The sequence below is a fragment of the Gavialis gangeticus genome, unplaced genomic scaffold (assembly GCF_001723915.1).
Source record: "Gavialis gangeticus isolate Ggan-Ray unplaced genomic scaffold, GavGan_comp1, whole genome shotgun sequence".
NCBI classification, from domain to species: Eukaryota; Metazoa; Chordata; order Crocodylia; family Gavialidae; genus Gavialis; species Gavialis gangeticus.
In genome coordinates, this window is record NW_017729032.1 from 205,625,963 (window position 1) to 205,639,816 (window position 13,854).

Genomic DNA, 13,854 nt, shown 5'->3' on the forward strand with positions numbered 1-13,854 from the left:
GCCTCAACCTGTCATGGTAAGTCATGTCCCCAGCCCCCTCACCATTTTTGTTCCCCTCTTTTGGACTGTCTCCAATTTCTCCACATCCTTTCTGTACTGAGGTGCTCAAAACTGAACACAGTTCCCCAGATATGGCCTCACCAGTGCTGAATAGGGGGGAATAACCACTTCTCTCAGTCTGCTGGCAGCACTCCTATCAATGCAGCCCAGTATGCCGTTAGCCTTCTTGGCAACAAAGGCACACTGTTACCTCATATTCTGCTTATTGTTCACTGTAAGCCCCAAGTCCTTTTCTGCAGAGCTGCTGCCCAGCCAGTCAGCCCCCAGCCTGTACTGGTGCATGGGATTGTTCCATCCTCAGTGCAGGACTTGGAACTTGTCCTTACTGAACCTCATAAGATTTCTTTTGGCCCAATCCTACAATTTGTCCAGGTACCTCTGAATCTTAGCCCTACCCTCCAGCATGTATACTGCTCCCCCCAGCTTGGTGTCACCTGCAAACTTGCTGAGAGTGCACTCTGTGCCATCTTTCAGGTCACTGATGAAGACATTGAACAAAACCAGCCCCAGAACCAACCTCTAGGGCACTCCACTTGATACCACCTGCCAACTATACATCAAGCCATTGATTACTACCCTCTGACCCCAATGCTCCAGCCAGTTTTCTATCCACCTTACAGTCCATTTATCCAGCCCATACTTCCTTAGCTTACTTGTGAGAATTTTGTGGGAAACTGCATCAAAAGCCTTGCTAAAATCAAGGTATACCACATTCACTAGTCTCCCCATGTCCACAGAGATAGTCATCTCATCATAGAAAGCAATCAGTTTGGTCAGAAATGACTTTCCCTTGGTAAAGTTCCTAATCACCTTCTTCTCCTCCAAGTGGTTCAAGATGGATTCCTCGAGGATCGGCTCCATGATTTTTCCAGGGACTGAGGTGAGGATGACCAATCTATAGTTCCCATGATCCTCCTTTTTCCTTTTCTTAAATATGGGCACTATGTTTGCCCTTTTCCAATCATCCAGGACCTCTCCTGATCACAATGAGTTTTCAAAGATGATGGCCAGTGGCTCTGCAATCATATCAGACAACTCCCTCAGCACCCTTGGGTGCATCCCATCCAGCCCCATGGACTTATATATGTCCAGCTTTTCTATATAGTCCCTAACCTGTTCTTCCACCACTGTTGGCTGCTCACCTCCTCCCTAAACTGTGCTACCAGGTGCAGTAGTCTGGGAGCTGACCTTGCCTGTGAAGACTGAGGTGAAAATGACATTGAGCATTTCAGCCTTTTCTGCATCTTCTCTCACTTGGTTGCTTATCCAACTCTGTAAGGGACCTACACTTTCCTTGCTCCTCCTCTTGCTACTGACATAGTGGTAGAAACCCTTCTTGTTATCCTTCACATACCTTGCTAGCTGCAGCTTTAGTTGTGCTTTGACCTTCCTGACTTCATCCCTGCATGCCCAAGCAGTGCTCTTATACTCCTCCCTAGTTGTTTGTCCAAGTTTCCACTTCTTATAAGCTTCCTTTTTGTGAATTAGTTTACTGAAGAGTTCCCCGGTAAGCCAAGATGGTCTTCTGCCATACTTGCTAATCTTCCTGAGCATCAACATGGTTTGCTCCTGCACTCTCAGTAAGACTTCTTTAAAGTACAACCAGCTTTCCTGGACTCCTCTCCCCCTCAGACTAGCATTGCAGGGGATCCTGCCCATGAGTTCCCTGAGCTTTTCTGAAGTCCAAGGTCCTTACTCTGCTGCTCTCCACCCTTTCTTTCCTCAGGATCCTGAACTCAATCATTTCATAGTCACCTCTGCCCAAGCTGCCATCCACCACCACATTCCCCATCAATTCTTCCCTGTTTGTTTTCCCTAGATGTGACCTCCCTGGGACCTTGTACGCCATTCAAGTTTCTCTGTCTATACAGGAAATACCTCAACTGACAGATCCAGAATTGCATTTCCCTTGTTCATAGCTATGTTACACTGGCAGCTCACAACAATGGCATAACTTTGCATGGGGGCCAAGGGGGGCGGGGGAGAGAGGGACAAGAGGAGCACCAGCCCCAGATGCCAACTTAGTGGGGCACCAGAAAGGCAGCATCCCAGGTAATACATGCTACAGCAGCAGCAGCTATGTGCATGGACCCTGTACTGCTGCTGTAGCAGTAATAACCAGGGCAGGCAGACTATGCTGCAGTAGCAGGCGAGACTCCTGGAGCAGGTAAGGGCCCCCACCACTCTTGGCATCCACTTTCCTCCCCTCAACTTGCTTTCCAGCAGGGTTTGCACAGGCTGCAAACCCTGTTAACTATGCCTCTGGCTCATAGTCATTTTGTGATCACCCAATGCACATGGGACCTTCTTTTCCTCAGCCATTTCCAATGGGTGAACTCCCAGCTTGTCTTAGTTATTACTCCTCAAGTGCATGATTGTATTCTGTACCCTTGAATTCCATCCCCCATTAGAGAAATGACCTCAAAGGTCATCCAGATCTTTCTGCATGGTATCCCCATCCACCTTTGCACTGAAAAGACTTTTGTGCCAGGAATGTAAATTTTAGCACCAGATTTCATCAGAACACTGGTAATTTTGGTCCCAGGAAAATTCATGAAAGCACTAAACAAGATTGGTCCCAAGATCAATCCCTGAAGGACTCTACAAATAACCTACCTCTAACTGATATTTTCCCTTTCAACACTAACTGTTGCTGCCTCCCTTTTAGTTCTGACAGTTTCTCAGTGATAAGACCATTACAACTAAAAATGCTTCTTCCACTCAAAAGCAGGTCTCATCAGACATCCCTTTCATGGTCAAAAGGAGATTTTTTGACCTGGTCAATAATAAGCATTTTTGCCTATTTCTTTATTCTATCACAGTGGTTTTCAAACATCCTAAAGTCATGGAATCATTTCACATCACTTCTTCTGTGATGGAACTTTACCCCTATCCTGAAGACTGATGCAGATCCAGACAACCTTGCCTCCACCCACTACGCCATTACCTCCAGTTTCTTTGCAGAACCCTAACACAGCATTCCGGGGTTCCCAGAACACTGTCTGAAAAACACTGTCCTATCGCAACCTTATCATTCTTAATTTGACCAGGAAGAATGAAAGTCTTGTCACTTTGACATAGAGAAAAACAACAAATGATCTACATCAAAGATGGCCAATCTTGGGCACGCAGGTCACAAGGGGCACCAGCAGCCTCCGTATGTATCATGTGGCAGATCAGGGAGGAGATAAGCAGAAAAGCAGAGCAACAGCTTAGGCAGGGAGCACAGGGCAGAGTAGCAGATGAGACAGGGGAAGAGGACTGAAGTAGTACTCAGGAAGGATGCTGGACTAAATTGTGGTACACCTACCACAAAGGTTGGCCCTCACTGATCTATATTAAGTAAACTAAAATGTATGTTACAGTAAGTGCCCCTCTGGACAGGGACTTGAATATTTTATAGGATTATTTCTGATACCCAATGAAATGTATTTCATGTCTATGTCCAGTAGCATAACTTGGGATGAACAAGCAGGGCATCAGCCCTGGGTGCCAACTTAGGAATTTAGGGGGGTCAGTTTTAACTGAAAGATTTTATCACCAGATATCTATTTGGGGATCAAATGTCAATTGAATTGGTGATCTCAGTCCAATTCTGTGTCCACATCACAGTAACCAGGATTCCAAGAAGTAGCCTGAGTGTTTATTAAGTCAGTGTTGTCTTCCATGCCAGAGGTCAAGAGTTATGTCTTTATTCCTATTACTTTAGATTAAGAACCATCACTGCCCCAGGCTCACCTGCAAAATTTCAGTCTCAACATTTGCCAGTGCAGTATTTCTCATCAATACTGGATTTCCTTTTTTTCACAGATATATTCTGTGTGTGTATGTGTGATTTTTCTCCTCTACATAATCAAATAAAGCATTCTTTTCCTGACTCTGTTTTAATTCATGTAAGACAAGTTTTTGTGGAGTATATATTTCACAGCTCTTCATTTGCATAGAGGAGTTTACCCTTACACATTTTAATACCAGTTACTCTCCTGCTAGTAAACATTTCCTGGACTTTTCTTATACTTGAGGGTGTTTTGTTTTGTTTTTTTATAGTACAGGCATACACCCTAAGCTCAGAAGGGTAAATGCAGTAAAGAAATATGATGCAGACTTAATATAGCAAGTCTCCTGTGATGATTTCCTTAGAGCAGTGATTCTCAACAAGGCGCCTTTGTACACACGCTCTGGGAGGTGGGGGTGGGGAGGAGGTGGATTTAATTAAAGCACCCAGAGTGCCACGTGTATCAGTGTCCCTGCACTGAAAACTGGATGAGCTTTAGTTAAAGCACCCTTGCCACTATTTTTCAGCATGGGGACACTGAGACATGTGACACCAGAATCTGATGGAGCACAGTGATTACCACGCTCCAGCAGACTTGATTAATCAAGTCTTCTCCAATGCCTTATGATTACAGTGCATTGGAGCAGCCTCAGTGCACATGTATAGGTGCCCAAGGCTTCTTTGATACTCTTTCAAGGGTACCATGAGGTGCAGTGCAACGTAGCGCCGTTAGGTGTGCTAACATGAGTCACTAGATAAACCTAGATATTTCAAATAGAAATCCATACTGTTAAAAACATTCTAAACTGTTGTGATCTTCTTGACTTCTTTGCAACAGAATTTCTCTAGTATTTTTCTGTAGTAAAAAAGAGTGACAAGTGAGCCAGCATTTTCTGAGTGGTACTTTGAGTCTAGTGAGGGGTGCCTTGAGTCTAAAAACTGCTCTAAGGCAGTGATTCTCAACCTTTTAAAATTCAAGACACCCCTCATTAGGTCTGAGGCGGCACCCCTTTTTAGACTTGAGATACCTCTTGAAAAATGATCACTCTTAGTTTTCACTCATTTTTTCACTATGGAAAGATACCAGAGTAGTTGTTTCATTGCAAATAACTCAGAAAGACCACAATAGGTCAGGCTATTTTTAGCACTATGGATTCCTATTTGAAGTCTCTGGGTTTATTTTGTGAATCCTGTTTGCATACCTAACCATGCCAACATTGTGTAGCACCATGGGGCACCCTTAAAAGGATCTGAAGTCACCTCAGGGTGTCATAACATCTTGGTGTAGAACCATGCTTCTATCCAGAGATGTGCATCTGTACATAGCCACTAGAGGACATGCAAACCTCACCTAGCTGCAAAAGTAAGCTTTTAGCATAGTTCAATAAAAAGTTTTACCAAGCCCATGAAGTTAGTCTTCTTAGAATGCTATTCTTCTGAGCAAATCTTCCCAGCATGATGAGCAATTTCGTTCCTTAGCTCCTTACTTTTTTCCCCCAGCCTTCTCCATAGGTTCTCCCTATTTCATTCTCAGATCTTCATCTTCACTTATTGCAGCTCTCATTTCCACTGGTTCCAACTCAGTAGTGTGCTTTCACTCCACCTTCACCCCCTTGCTTCCAATGCCACAGGAAACATTGGAGTTAGAGATAAGGGGCATTTGTACATGCCACAGGGGTTCGCTTCAGTTTAAGTCTCCCTAAATTGAAGTGGTGGATCTTTAAAAACACCACTTCAATTTAAGGCTAAGTAAACCCCCATGGCATGTACACAAGGATCGGGCCCAACCCTTGCCTGCCTCTCCAGCAGTGGGGAGGGGAGTGCGAGCTGCTGGTAGGCTAAGTGATCCCTGAGCTGTGGGGAGGGGCTGATGCTTCCCTCTGTGGCAGTGGCGGTGCCCCCCAAGAAGCACCCACCCACAAGCACCTAGCCCGAGCAGTCCTGGAGGGCACTGCAGCTGCAGAGGGAAGCACAAGGCCCCCACGCAGCTCAAGCAGGCAGGCAGGCTCTGGGGAGGGGGGAAAAAAACAAAGATTTCATAGATTTCTTAGAGTCAGAAGGGACCTGGTCCTACCCCCTGCTCCAGACAGCAAAAAGCACTGGGGTTATGTAACCCCAGCCAGATGCCTATCTAATCTCCTCTTGAACGTCTCCAGGGTAGGAGAAATCACCACCTCCCTTGGGAGCCCATTCCATATTTTGGCGACCCTTACCTTAAAGAATGTCTTCTTTATGTCCAGTCTAAATCGGTTCTCCTTCAGTTTGTGGCCATTATTTCTGGTAACCCCGAGGGACACCCTGGCAAACAGAGTGTCCCCTATTCCCTGCTGGGCCCCCCTGATGAGTTTGTAGGCAGCCACAAGATCGCCTCTCAGCCTTCTCTTGCGGAGGCTGAAGAGATTCAGATCCCTCAGTCTGTCTTCATAGCGTCTTACCTGCAGGCCCTCAACCATACGAGTAGCCTTTCTCTGAACCTTCTCAAGCTTATCCACATCCAGCTTGAAGTGCAGTGCCCAAAACTGGACACAGTACTCCATCTGTGGCCTCACCAATGCCTTATAGAGAGGAATTATCACTTCCCTAGACCTGCTCATGATGCTCCTGCTGATGCAAGGAAGAGTGCAATTAGCCTTGCTTATCATCTCATCACATTGGCAATTCATGTTTGTTTTTGCATCAACCAGGACTCCAAGATCTCTTTCCACTGCTGTGGCACTCAGAATGGTACCCCACAGTCTATAGGTGTGTCGGAGATTCTTTCTCCCCAGGTGCAATTTTGCATTTATCTTTGTTGAATTGCATCCTATTCTAATCTGCCCACCTCCCCAGTCTGTCCAAATCTGCCTGAATTCACTCCCTGCCTTCCAGTGTGTTTACTATGCCCCATAGGTAAGTGTCATCTGCGAATTTGGACAAGGTGCTTTCAACACCTTCATCCAAATCACTGATGAAGACATTAAACAGCACTGGTCCAAGGACAGAGCCTTGGGGGACACCACTGCCCACATCCCTCCAAGGAGAAACCAACATATCCACCACCACTCTCTGGGTGCATCCCATGAGCCAGTTTTTCACCCACCTTGCTGTGAAAAAATCCACATCACAGCTACTCAGTTTGCTCATAAGAATTGGGTGTGACACTGTGTCAAAAGCCTTTCTAAAATCCAGGTAAATAATACCTACTTCCACTCCTGCATCTAAGCACTTTATGACCTGGTCATAAAAAGAGACCAGGTTAGTCAGGCAAGATCTGCCTGCTATAAACTCATGCTGGTTGCCCCTCACCATTGTGTTACCTGCTGGCCCCCTGCAAATGTGATCCTTTATGATTTTTTCTGGGGTCTTGCTGAGAATAGAGGTGAGGCTAACTGGCCTATAATTACCCAGGTCCTCCTTCCTCCCCTTGTTGAAGATAGGGACCACATTGGCCCTTTTCCAGTCCTTTGGGACCTGTCCCAAGTGCCATGAGAGTTCAAACAGCTGTGCCAGTGGTTCTGCTATGCCATTGGCCAATTCCTTTAGTACCCTTGGGTGAAGATCATCAAGGCCCACCGACTTAATTACGTACAACCCTTCCAAGTGCCCGTTCACTAGGTCAGTGCTAACCATTGGTGGATTGGTACTACTCTCGCTCCAGACTAAAGACTCATTGGGAGGTGCATTTGTATCCATGTCCAGGAAAACAGAAGCAAAGAAATTTTTTAAGAGCTCTGCCTTTTCCATCCTATCAGTTATGAGTTGCCCTAATCCATTCTATAGAGGTCCTATGTTACCCTGCGCCTTCTTCTTGCTCCCTATGTACCTAAAAGAAGGACTTCTTATTATCCTTAATCTTTGTTGCCAACTTGAGTTCTGTATCTGCTTTGGCCTTTCTCACTGCTTCCCTGCAAGCGCGAGCCAAGTAGCTTTACTCCTCCTTGGTGGCTATTCCCTGCTTCCACAGCCTGTAGGCCACTTTTTTCCTCTGAAGGCTCCCCTGGATTTCCCTGCTCAGCCAAGAAGGTTATTTGGCTCTTTTGCTTCCCTTGGCATGTATTGGGATGGTGTCCCTCTGTGCCTGTAGGATCAGTCCCTTGAGGAACTCCCACCCTTTTTGGACCCCCATCTCACAGATGTGAATACCCCTCAGTCCCACCCTAACCAATCTCCTGAGCTCATTGAAGCTGGCCTTCTGGAAGTCTAGCACTAATGACCTACTATATGTCTTTCCCACTTTATGCCGGATAGTGAATCCTATCAACTGGTGGTCACTATCCCCTAGGTTACTTTGTACCTGTAGCTGCCCCACCAAGTCCTCCCCTGAGGCCAGCACCAAGTCAAGTAAGGTATCTCCCCTAGTGGGACTGCATACCTTCTGTGTTAGATGCAGGTCCTGTATGCAGGTTAAGAACCTACATGAACGGGCAGACCTAGCCAACTGCTCCTCCCAGCAGATGTCCGTGTAATTTAGGTCTCCCATGACAACTAGGTCTTTTGAGCTTGCTGTCTTTGAGAGCTGTTTGGAGAATTCTAGGTCTAAGTCTTCCCCCTGGTATGGGGGTCTGTAGTAGACCCCCACTACCAAGTTCCTTTCACCCCTACCCACTTGTAATCTGACCCATAGGACTTAGATTTGCCCACTTCTGTCTCCATCTTTATTACAGAGGGTGTATAATGTTCCCTAACATATAGAGCAACACCCCCCACCCTTTTCCCCAATCTATCCTGCCTGTATAGCCTATAGCCTTCAATGCCCACTGCCCAGTCATGGGTAGGGTCCCACCAGGTTTCTGTTAGACCAACCAGGTCGAGGTCTTTGTTTGAAAGCAGGAGTGCAAGTTCCTTCTGCTTGTTTCCCATAGTTCTAGCATTAGTATAAAGACACCTAAGCCCCCCGATAGGTGCCCTTAATAGTCCCGTATCCTGATTCTTAGTGAATCCTTAGATCAGGCTCGCCGCTTTTTTTTCCCCCTTCAGTGGAGCCTACCTGCACAGGCTGCCACTAGGCTGCCTACACAGGCTGCCTGCACAGCCCCTAAGATGCACAGGGCCCAGTGTTTCTCTCTGCAGCAAACTAAACCACCTTGGAGATGTTTTATTTTGCTGCATCCCAAAATCCCTTAATGTGCATTATGCCACCGACACCTGCAAATAGCCCACCATTAAAGCACATTACACTGCCAACACATGCAAACAGCTGCACCATCAAAGTGGTGCAAAAGGGCAGTAAGCCATTTTAAAGGCCAATTTTGTGGTGTGTACAAATGGCCAATGAAGTGTTAGTGCACTGGTGAGTTATCCTCTGCCATAATGGGTGCATCTACACACGACGCTTTACTGCGCAGTAGACTAATCTACTGAGCAGTAAAGTGTCATCATCTACACAGTCACAACATTTACTAAGCAGTAAATTACTCTATGGGACGGTTAGCTACTACCTGTAAATATAGGTAGTAAACTAACTGCATAGTAGATACCATGCAGTAACATTCATGTAAATGATGACTGGGAGCAAATTTGCTCCTAGTCAGCTTAGGCAGCAGGAGGCCATAGAAGACAGGAGGCTCTCTGTCCCCAGTCCTGGCCCAGAGAGTCAATCAGCACCAGGACTGGGGAGGTCTCTGTTCCCTGTCCTGGCTCCCAGCATGGAGCTGACAGCTCTGGAGGGTGAGCAGGGGCTGGAAACCCAGCCCCTACCTGTCCCCAGGAGCAGCCAGCTCCATTCCAAGCAGGGAAGCTGCCACTCAGCCCCATGTTCCCCCTCCCCCTTCCACACTTGGCAGGAGGCTTGCCAGCAACTGCCCCAAACATGGAACAACTCCCAGTGAATCCCATGCTGGGCTGGAAAGCCCTGCCCAGCAGGGGGCTCACTGGCAGCTGTATGCCTGGATGGGCATGGGGCCAGGAAAGCTTACCCACTGCAGGGACAGCCGTCTCCCAGCCCAGTGCACATCAGGTCCCCTCCCAATGTGCATGGGGCTAGGAGACAGCTACTGCTACAGCCAGCAGAGCTCTCCTATCCCCATGTCCACTGGGGCTGGCCCTGTGCTCCTTGCCAGCCCCAGACTAACACTTGAGGAAGCCTGGAGTGCCCCCTGGGTGCTACAGGGGGGTAGAGCAGGGCTGAAGCAGCCCTGTGCCATGTTGCGCCCATTGGGAGTAAATCTGCTCCCAACAGGGAGCATGTGCAGACATGCTACTGGGAAGGTTTACTGCACAGTCAGCCTACTGTGAATTAATAGTACATGTAGATGTACCCACTGTGTACAATTCTTCTCATACACATTCAAGAAAGATGAACTCAAACTGAAACAGGAGCAGCAAAAAGCCACTAGAATGATTGGGGGAACAGAGAGCTTATATAAGAAGAAACTGAAAGCTCTTAGCTTGTTTATCTTAGCACAACAAAGACTCAGAGGGGTAAGACTACTGCCCATGAAGGAAAGAAGAAGAGCAATTTAAACTACAGGTCAACACTGGCATAAGAATAAATGGGCATAAACTAGTCTTGAATGAATTTAGGCTGGAAATTAGAGGGAGGTTCCCCACCAGCACAGGAGCAAGGTTCTTGCACAGCCTTCTAGGACAAGCAGTGATGGCAAACAATGTAACCGTTTACAAGATGGAGCTTAATCAGGTTTTGAATGGGATTGCATGGTGTGGGTGCCTACAGCAGCAGGAGACAGAATTCAGTGATCAAGGAGCTCCTAAGGTTTAGGTCTGTACCAAGAGTCCCCAACTCCTGGAGTCGCAGGGTTGCATTAGAATCTTAATGTTGTTACAAACGTGTGATTCTAGTCCTTGTGTTGATGTAAAAAAAGCTTGAAAACATGATGATGAAATGTCCTTCTGAGTCTGCAGATACCTTGAGACCATAGGACAGCCAGAAATATCCCATGCATCTTAGTGGAGCAGAAGGGCAACTGGAGATTTGTTCCACTTCTTTTGACTGTAGAAGAGAAGTAGAGGACTCCAACCCTTCTCAAATGGGGAAGGGGTGGATACAGACGTGTTGTTCATGTTTAGGGCCCCAAACTTCATTAAGCTGCCCCATAGGCTTTATGTTGCTGACCCCTGTACTTACTTCTGTGTCTTTGTTGTGCTTCTAAGCCTCAAAATATACTAAAATAAAATACATGTATGTCTAAGTTCTGTGGTCCGGACCCCCTGGCTCTGTCATTTATTCTGAAGTACTTCAGGCACCTCAGGAAAAAAATAAACAGTGGGGTCTCCCAGAGATCTATGTTGGGACCAGTACTGTTTAACATATTCATAAATGATCTGGAAAAGGGAATGAGTAGAAAGATGGCCAAATTTGCAGATGACAAAATTATTCACAGTGCTAAAGACAAAGGTAAACTATGAGGAACTACAGAAAGATTTGACACTAGTAAGTGAATGGGCAACTCAATGGCAAATGAAAGTCAATGTAAATAAGTGTTCTGATGCACATGGGCAAAAATAACCCAAATTACACCTACAGGATGATGGGCCTTATGTTGTCTGTTAACAAACAGGAAAGAGATCTGGGAATCCTTGTGGATAGTTCACTAAAAAGCATCTGCTCAATGCTCAGCAGCTGCAGTCAACAAAAAAGGGAAGCAAAATGTTAAGGATTATTAAGAAGGGAATTGTAAACAAAAGTGAAATATCATTATGCCACTTTATAAATCCATTGTGCATCCACACACTGAATACTGTGCCCAGTTCCGGTCCCTACACCTGAAAAAGGATATAGGAGAACTAGAGAAGGTACAGAGATGGGAAACAAGGCTGATTAGTGGCATGGAGGGGCTTCCATATGCCATTTACTGGATCAGAACCACAGGTCCATCTTGCCCAGTATCCTGTGTCGCCGTGTTAGAGAGTGGATGCTGAAAGGGAGAGTGAACAGGGTATGACCAGGGATTTTTCCATGGTTCCCCTTTCACTTGCAGCATCCATCATTTTAAGGTCTAGGAAGTTCTGATTCAACGGCTGTGTCCCTAACTCCCATGATCCACTGGTGCCCCTTTCCTCCAAGCATTTGTCCAATCCCTTTTTGAATCTGATGAAACTGTCAGCTTCCACAACATCTGGTGGTGGCACTGAGTTCCACACTTTAATTACAGGCTGTGTGAAAAAGCATTTCCCTTTGTTATTTTTAAACTTACTACATGCTAGTTTCATTTTGTGACCTGTAGTGCTTGTATTGTGCAAGAGAGTAAATCGTAAATCCCTTTTAACTTTCTCTTTATCATTTAGTATTTTATAAACCCTTAACATGTCCCCCTCAAATGTCTTTTTTCTAAACTGAGCAGGCCTCGACTTTTTAGTCTCTCCTCATGTGGAAGCCTCTTCATACTCCTAATCACCCTTGTTGCCCTTGTCTATACTTTCTGTAGTTCTTCTATACCCTTTTTGAGGAGCACTAAAAGTCTGCTTTCTTTCTCTACACTGTTAATAAAAATTAGAAAAAGTAAACTTTACATATAACACAATTCCAACATACTCCAACCCAAGCTTACCAAAACTACATTCCATTTAACCAAAAGGAATACAAGTTTATGCACAGTAACAGTAAATCAACCTATTTTCATAGTTTAGTGTACATGAATTCTTAGAATTCCTCTTATCCCTTTTAGTTTCTTTCCAATTCCTAGTTTGGCGCTATGGGATGCTTTCACTAAACAAGGACAATACTGTCTGGGTCATGGTTATCTAGACAGAGTTACATCTTTTATTGTAACCATATATCTAGCTGATTTATCCTTTCACTTTGTGGCTCCACTTCTTGTTCCTGAAAATAAAGAATCTTCTCACATAAATAAATTAAACACTATGTCAAACCATTTCTATCACCTCTACTATAACTTAGTATCTACATATTTAGTTTCCAGTTAAAATAGCAACTAGAGAAAAGAAACATCATCAAAACCAGAGCCTCTGCAATCTCAACAAGAGTCAAATTACTTAACTGGTAATTGATTTATTCTCAGTTCTCAAATGCAAATTAGTGAATGTGGATTTTAGATTGATTCATTTGCAACCTTAGGCCATGTCCATACAAGTGCACACATGCATTTTGCAGCGCCTCAAAGGCCTTTGAGGCGCTGCAAAACACACCCCACACGTGATTTGGTTCTCCACATATTTGCAGAGCAGAGTCAAATTTAGATACAGGCAGTCCTTGGTCATCTCCTTCTACAACCAGGTGACATATCACTTGGACAAGGAAGATGAGATTGACATTATATATCTCAACTTTAAAAAAGCTTTTGATCTAGCATCCCATGATCGTCTTACAGAAAAACTGGCCAATTATGGCCTCGGCTACATCACAGTCTGCTGGCTGGGGAACTGGCTTTGAGGTCAGACCCAGAGAGTGGTGGTTGATGGAAGTCAATCATTGTGGTGCTCCATGACCAGCGGGGTCCCCCAAGGCTCCATCCTTGGGCCTATACTTTTCAACATCTGTATTAATGATGTGGACATTGGTGTCAGAAGTGGACTGGCCAAGTTCACTGATAACACCAAACTTTGGGGAAAACCGTCCACACCCGAGGACAGGATGGTGATCCAGGCCAACCTTGACAGGCTCGGATAAATGAGTGGATGAAAACCTGATGGCTTTCAACTCCAAAAAATGCAAGGTACTCCACCTTGGGAAGAAAAACCGGCAGAATACTTACAGGCTCAGCAGTGCTACGCTTGCTAGCACCTTGGCCGAAAGGGACTTGGGGATCATGATTGACCACAAGATAAATATGAGCCACCAATGTGATGTTGCAGCCAGCAAAGCAAGCAAAACTCTGGCTTGCATCCACAGATGCTTCTCTAGCAAATCCCAGGATGTCATCCTCCCATTGTACTTGGCCTTGGTGAGGCCACAGCTGGAGTACTGTATCCAATTCTGGGCTCCACAGTTCAAAAAGGATGTGGAGAAGCTTGAGAGAATCTACAGGAGAGCCACGTGCATGATCAGAGGTCAGGAAAACAGGCCTTATGATGACAGGCTGAGAGCTATGGGACTCTTCAGCCTGGAAAAGCACAGGCTCAGG